Consider the following 7,802-nt stretch of genomic DNA (forward strand, 5'->3'; position numbering starts at 1 on the left):
TGAATATTGCTAAAATTATCGCTCGTCCCTAAGCTCTTCATAATTTTATGTTTCATCCTCATCAACTACTAACGAGAGTTGAAGCATTTAATTGGTGCATCGAGCACAAATCTTTCATTGCATCAAACCATAATTTTTATACCCTCTTGTCTTGAAATTTTGTCTCGGTTAACCATAGAACTTGCCCTCCAAATTGGTTACTTGTAGTAACATGTGTCCATCAGCCCTCCTCCTGACTACAATGTTAGTCTATAATAGATTGTTTATGCTCATTTTGTGTTTTGGGAATTGTTTAGCCCTTTAGCAAACCCTAGTCCATTGTTTTCTCTAGCTTTATCTTTTATAACACTTACTATTATCAATATCAAAACCCTAGTCCTCTTTTGTTACTTTACATAGTATCAGAGATCGGTTGATCATTTGTATTTTTTAAAATTTTGAGGTTTTGTGTATGATTTCCTGCTTCATTGTTGTATTCTGCTTGGTATGATTTGTTCGATTTGGTTGATTTCGAGATCTTGATTGTTCCTGTTGCTATTAATATTTGTTGTTGGTTCTGGTTATTTATTTATCGTTTAACTGTTACTTACAATATGGGTCCAAGAGATGATTCTCTTTAGTCCATTAGTACCCAACTCGATGGCAGGAACCATGCATATTGGAGTTATGTTATGAAGAATTTCTTGCGAGGCAAGAGTATGTGAAGGATTTTTACAGGTGACAAAAAAAAAACCAACAAATGACAAGGCTGCAAATCATGTAGCCTTATTGGATTTGTGATGAACTGATAATTCCAAGATTATCACTTGGATTAACAGATATGTAATTCAGTCAATTGGCACCTAGTTGGAAATGTATGAGACAATAAAGTAAGTTTGGGATCACTTGGCTAGATTGTACACTCAGACTAATTTTGCAAAACGGTACCAGTTAGAATTTGGTATTTTAGCCCTCCAACAAAACAATATGAGTATTCAAGATTTTTATGATGCTATGTCTGATTTGTGGAATTGCCCTCACATAAACCGTTGACCTTAAGGCTTTCATGCCTTACATTGCTAAAAGGGAAGAGCAACGATTGGTTCAATTTTTGATGGCATTACGTTTAGATTTTAAAGGCTTACATGAAACAATTCTTCATTGCAACCCCCTTCCCATGGTTGAATCTGTTGTTCATGACTTGATTGTTGAAGAAACTCATATCAAGTCTCAAGTTGAAAAAGGTCTAAGACATTCACTACTCATGTTGTTTTTGTTGTTCCACAACGACCTAATACTTCAAATTAGTCTCGACCAAAAGTTGCATTTGATGAATGTGCTTTTTATAAAAAGAAAAATCATTGGAAGTCTCAGTGCCCATTACTGGTGGGCAAGGGAAATTCACAACAAGGAAATCAACAACATCAAACCAGGCCACCTAGACAATTTCAGCAACAGCAAACCAGACCACCTAGACAATTTTCAGCTACGCCCCTCATTACCACCATTTTGCCCTCCACAATTCACTGTTGCTATTGCACGTTCAGTAGATGATTATACAACAGTTACACCACCTTCCACCTTTGATACTTAGGTGTTTGAACAATTCATGCAATTTATTTCCTCCAATCCCACTTCCATGTCAACATCTCACTCCAATTTGTCTTCATCTAGTACTTTATGTATTCCTTCTTCCTTGTGGATATTGAATTCTATTGCATCTCATCATATGTCATGACATTTTTCATCCTTTGCTTCGTTATCACCTCGTTCTTATGTTTTCTATATGTTTGCTAATGCTAAATCTATGCCAGTAGATGGTATTGGTTTGGTTGTTACCCCTCATATATCTCTCACCGATGTCTATTTATTCCCATATTTGCTTTAAATCTTGCTTCAGTCAGTCAGTTGTGTAAAACCGGTTATTGGGTCTTCTTTTCTGATTCAATTTACTATATACATGACCCACATTCTCGACAAATTATTGGGATTAGCCGTAAACTTGGAGATTTTTTGTTGTAACATCCTAAAAATACGGTCCAAAAATTTAAATTTTCAATTATTAATAAAACCATAGTTATCAAATCATCACATAAAATCATAAACCATTGTATCTCAAAAACATCATAATCATATGTCAAATACATCAGAGTGAAACATCCCAGGCTAAAAACATGGTATGTGCACTGTAGTAATCTCGAGATGGAATCATGATTCCGTTGGAAACAGAGAGTGACATAATGAGTCGCTATCCACATCTTTTTGTTGATGCATGATTCCAGGACGGAATCATCCTAAGGAGGAGAGAATTGTAACGTCCGTGTTTCTGTCTAAGCATTAGTAGTATGATTTAATAATTAGGGTCAACAATTGTAACTTATTTTGAAGTAATGAAGAGGAATTACTTGAGTATTATGTGATTTATGTGATTAATGTGCATTATACTCGCTTATAACGACGTAATAAAATAATAATAAAAATAAGCATCTAAAATAATAGATAGACCCAATATCTATGAAGAAAGTTGAAGTAGTCGTAGCAAGGATTTTGGGGATATAAGGAACGCTGAAATCCGACTTATAACCAAGAAGTTATGATCTGTCGAAGTTTTGCGGCAAAACCGACACGACACTGGGAATTGTAAAAAGTGAGTTTACGATAAAATACTTTTTAGCCTAAGCAATCTAAATTAAAGTCATAGTATATGCTAAATCGAGAGTGTGCATAAAAAGAACGTCCATATCTGACTTTGTATGAGGAAGTTATGATTTTTTTTAACATTTGGTATAACAGTATGTAGCCCAAAATTCGAATTTTAGATCGACCAATTTTTAGCCGACACAATCTAAACAAGAATTGAAGATATTGTTAATAGGAGCTCAACGATCTAAAGATAGACGAAAACGGACGTCATATGACAAAGTTATGAATTTTTAACAGACTTTTTCTTTTAACTGCTCGCGGTACGAGCAATCTGGTTTGAAGGGCCGCATAGGGTTGTTGTATTTCATAAGTGCTATAATGCCAAAGTCGTCCTGCCCTCTGGTGTTTCATGTCTGGCCCATGTCTTAGTGGTTGAAAAGTATTTTTTAACACTTATAAAACAATATAGCTCGTAGAGCTAATAATTAGTCGCAATAAATATTAGACTAAAATCTAGCGGTAATGATACTAGGTTTCATCGAAGGAAAATATAATTGTTTGAAGCGAAGCACTGCCCGAGTTGGGAATCATCACTTTAACAAGTGAGTGCATAGTTACTTTCATCTTACACATAGATATGAAGTATTTAATATAAATTACGTGTTATGTGTGCATATTGTCTGTATTCTTGATATATATGTTTGATGAACAAAATATACATGTTATATTTGTTTTAAATTGTATATATGTATTTTATACATATAATTATGATGGGTAAAGATGGGTAGATGATATAGATGATGAAAGAGGAAATAAAATTGATGAGAGGCCTTGATGTTTAAGATGATCCAGTCATCTAACGGAGTATAGATGACGACCACACACTATTCTAGACAGTCCAGCGGAACGCTACCAAGCTCACAACCTGTAGGTATTTTCGAACTAAGTGTTTACCAGATGTACTCCATCCACCTCATGGTTGCCTTATTTAACATGTATTGTGTGACAACCCGGAATTTCTATCTTGTAAAAGTCAAACTTGGTCAACTAAAGTCAAACATATCAATAAAAGTTCAAACTTATTATTATTATTATTATCTTAATAAAGTTAGGGTAATGAATTTTTAAGTGTATAAACCTAACATTCTTAGGTGTTGTGTGTTTTGGAGGGAAGTCATTTAGAACCGAGGACCACAAACCTTGCTTAGACTGCAAATGAGCCTTTGGGCTGTGAACAAGCCTTCGGGCCGTGAACGAGCCTTCGGGCTGTGAACAAGCCTCCGGGCCATGAACGGACTTTGGACCGTGAACCCTCGGTTTGCGGCCATGATCTTCCCCCTATGTATATAAGTGTTGACTAATTTTTGACTCACTTCTACTCCTCTGGCCGTAAAATACCTCTCTTTTCTCTCTAGATCTTCAACCGAAAACACCCATTGTTCTCTCAAATATCATCCTCCTTCTCTTCTTCTTTAGGTGAACTTGCTTAGGACCTTCAATTATTCATCATTCGTCAAGAAGTTTGGTCCGTGAACACCTAGTTTGGGCCATAAACTCAAGAACACCAAGTGTCTGGGGCCGTGAACACCCAGGTGGCCATGAACTCCTTATAACCACTTGATTTTTGTTCTAATATCTCTTTGGTAAGTGATTCTTGCATCCTAGGTTGTTTCCCTAATGCCTTAGAGGTTATAATTGCTAATTGAATGCCATTATATTGCATAAATTGCCATTTAGGACTTGTTTTGTCCTGGGAACTAGCTTGTGGAATCAATCAACCTATATCAAACCCTATATCAAATCACTCACTTAAGGTGAGTTCATACCCCTGCTAATTACAGTTATAAATGCTTTCTAAATGCTTTTTAGGGGGAGAATACAAGTAGAACACAATATAATTGTGTTAACCACTTACATGTGAAAACATCAAACAAAAGGAGTTCTTACACTCAAACACTTGTTAAAACCATTTTAAAACTATTCTTAAATTTGTCACTACAAGAAAAAGAGCCTTTTACGACGCGCAAACCACGACACTCAGTGATTTATGTTACGCAAAAGAGAGTGACATTAAAGACGTGTCATCTCTTCAAAAAATTTAAGGATTTATGTCATGCATTATTGCGTGCCCTTAGGTTAGTGTCTCATGTAAAGAAAATAAAAACACGGAGTGCACTTGTGCGTCCACTAACAGTGTCGCTTTATAATTATTTAATGAAACATGCCTTTTAGGCGGGACTTATCAAACACGGAGGAAAAAAAAATCCCCAAAATTTTGGAAGACCCGCTCATTCTTTCCTCTCCACTGCCGATGACCTTCAATTTCTCCCCTCCTTCTCTCTGTAAAACCTAGCAGCCGCCACCATCAGAAACATTGGCTTCGTTCTGTGTTGTAAGAACGCGAGTCTGATCCTTCATTAATATCTAAAGGGGGAAAATCCCCAAAATTTTGAAGAACCCCGCTCACTCTCTCCTTAGATCTCCACCCGACGGATCGACCTTCATTCTTCCCCCTCTCTGTAACACCCTCGCTTCCTTCAAGAAATCGAGGACCATTCTCTTTCGATCGTATCTTTATGGTGACGATTAGACACAATAATCTCAACATAAAATTGGTAACTGAACCCCTCTTCACCTCTACCCTACTCCATCTACAACGAATCCTCACATTTACAAACCCTAGTCCAGTTGCGCTTCTAGCCTTGGTGTTATTTCTTCATCTGTTCAGCAAATAAGGGGAACACAAATTCTCATTAATCCCTCAACTTCATCTTCTCAATCAAGCAAAAAGGATTCTGATTTTTTTTCGTGCATCTGCATCATCTCTGCTGCAATTTCACATGGTATTATCGCTTTCTCCTTTATGCCTCCCATTTTTCTTGCATCTACTTCTCAAACTTTTGATATTTTCCTGCATTCGCAAGTCAAACTTCTTATTTTTTGCTTGCATCTTCTTCTCAATTAAGCACAAAAGTATCACATTATTTTGCAATTGATGTGAGTTTATAGTTGCATCATTTTTTCTTTTTGTGCAGCGAGCTTTACTTGCTGAGCCAGCTGCTCGATTAGAAATGACACCAATGGTCTGCTCATTATTTATATCTCTCTCAACTCTCAACTCTCAAGCATCTTTGATTTATTTTGCGATAATATTTACCATTTTGTCCTTGGCTCAGGCTGCTAATGCTGCTTGGAACATGGGGGAGTGGGATCAGATGTCTGAGTATGTATCTAAACTGGATGATGGTGATGAAAGTAAACTCAGGGTGTTTGGGAACAGTTCTGAATGCAATAAAAATTGCATCCAGATCATCTGCAACCCCAAAAAAGGCCTGAAGAGCAAGGAAGTGTTTGGCAACTGAGCTTGCTGCTCTGGTTAGTTTCCAAATTCCAACATCAAACCATAAACCCTAAACCCATGTGTGTACTGACTATGTTAAAATGTCTCTGAATTAGAAGAGGTATTCTTATTTCCTTTAATCATTTTGCTACTAATTTAATGAAATTTCTGTTCTAAAGGATCATCATAATTCATATTCATGTTATTCTTGTTTTTGACAGGTCATCGATTACTATACTCTTCTAGTTGGAAACTCTATTTCCTTAAACGCCATGTCATCATTAACTATTCTTAGTTGCTATTCCAGCACATTCGCAAGTATCTACGCGAGCTACTTTCTTTAATATCAGAATTATGGTCATCATTCAGTCTCCCAGCAGCTAATCGTCATGTTCATGGACCTCCGGAAAGTGTGCTTCTATTATCTATCTTTTGTACAATACACAGGTGTCAAAGGGCAATAATGTAATTTGACTTTCTGATCAGATCCTGCACCTAGTTGAACAACTTTGTCTGGCCCTAAATGATGAGTTTAGGAGATATCTTCCTATAATTCTTCTATCTGGAGATGGAAAGACTCCACATTATATGAAAGTTGATCGGGACAAATGAGCTGATGAAGATGATGATGCAGGTATGGTGATTGTTACTAATTTTGTCACCCACCATTTCTATATTTAATCATGTTATATGTATATTGTATTCAGAAGTTTAGTTAAATATGTTTTTTAGGTCCTACTGCTGACCTTGACATGGGAATAATGGATTTCTCAGTAAGAAAATAGTTTCTTAAAATATTATTAATGAAGTTTCTTTCTTTTTATATCACTAATGACTTATCCTCATACATAAATTTGGTGACGTGGGAGGCATGGGCATGCCTGACATGGGTGATTTCTCTATGGGTGATGACCTTGAAGACATATCTCATGTTTATTGTGTAGAGTGGCCCTGCCATTGACATGACAACAGAGGATACATGGGGCGTCAACTACCGAGCCCTACAAGATCTGTTTGAATTAACAGAGGCAAGGATAGATGTAATAAAGTATGACGTTGGAGTTCAAATGCTTGAAATATACAATGAACAAGTCAAAGATTTGTTGGTAATTGATGGCTCCAATAGAAGATATCCTTTCAATTCTCTACCCTTCCTTCTCATGTTTATTATTTTTTTTAATTTTTTTAAATCTTGACAACCTACACATTGGATATATGAAACAAGTCCCAACTTAATGATCTTAATGTTCTGGATGTGTCTTTGGTTTCTGTTAAATGTACACAAGATGTTCTTCATCTCATGAGAATTGGTCTTAATGTTCCGGATGCGTCTTTGGTTTCTGTTTATTGATTCTAATTTAAACAATTTTGTACTTCAATTTTGCTCCAACAACATCAGCCATTTCGTTTCTCTTTTCTCCCATTCCCATACCACCTCTAAAAAAATTATGTGCTTCATTTTTTTGGTAATCAGGTGAAGTAGAACCTGGGATTGTTAAAATTCTCTGTGATGAAAAGTTAATTTGTTTCTAAACTCCTGAATTGAATCATAATTTTTCCCCTCTTCCTTTATCATGTCGTATATCCTTCTCTTTGCATTCTTAGATAGTTACACATATCTGTTATAAGGGCACATAATTCTAATTTTCTATCCATAGGAAGGTTATTACATTTACATGTCATCTGTTAAAACGTGTTTGAGTGAGTGGTCCTGTGTTGTCCTATTTCTATCTGTACATTTCTTATCTTGTATAACAGGCTCTTGAGTTATTATTTACAACTTGTCTCTAAGACTAAGATATTGTTCATCCTTTAGTGTTTTTTTTTCATTTATTAATAA

Source organism: Lactuca sativa, chromosome 4, assembly GCF_002870075.4.
Source record: "Lactuca sativa cultivar Salinas chromosome 4, Lsat_Salinas_v11, whole genome shotgun sequence".
Classification (NCBI taxonomy): domain Eukaryota; kingdom Viridiplantae; phylum Streptophyta; class Magnoliopsida; order Asterales; family Asteraceae; genus Lactuca; species Lactuca sativa.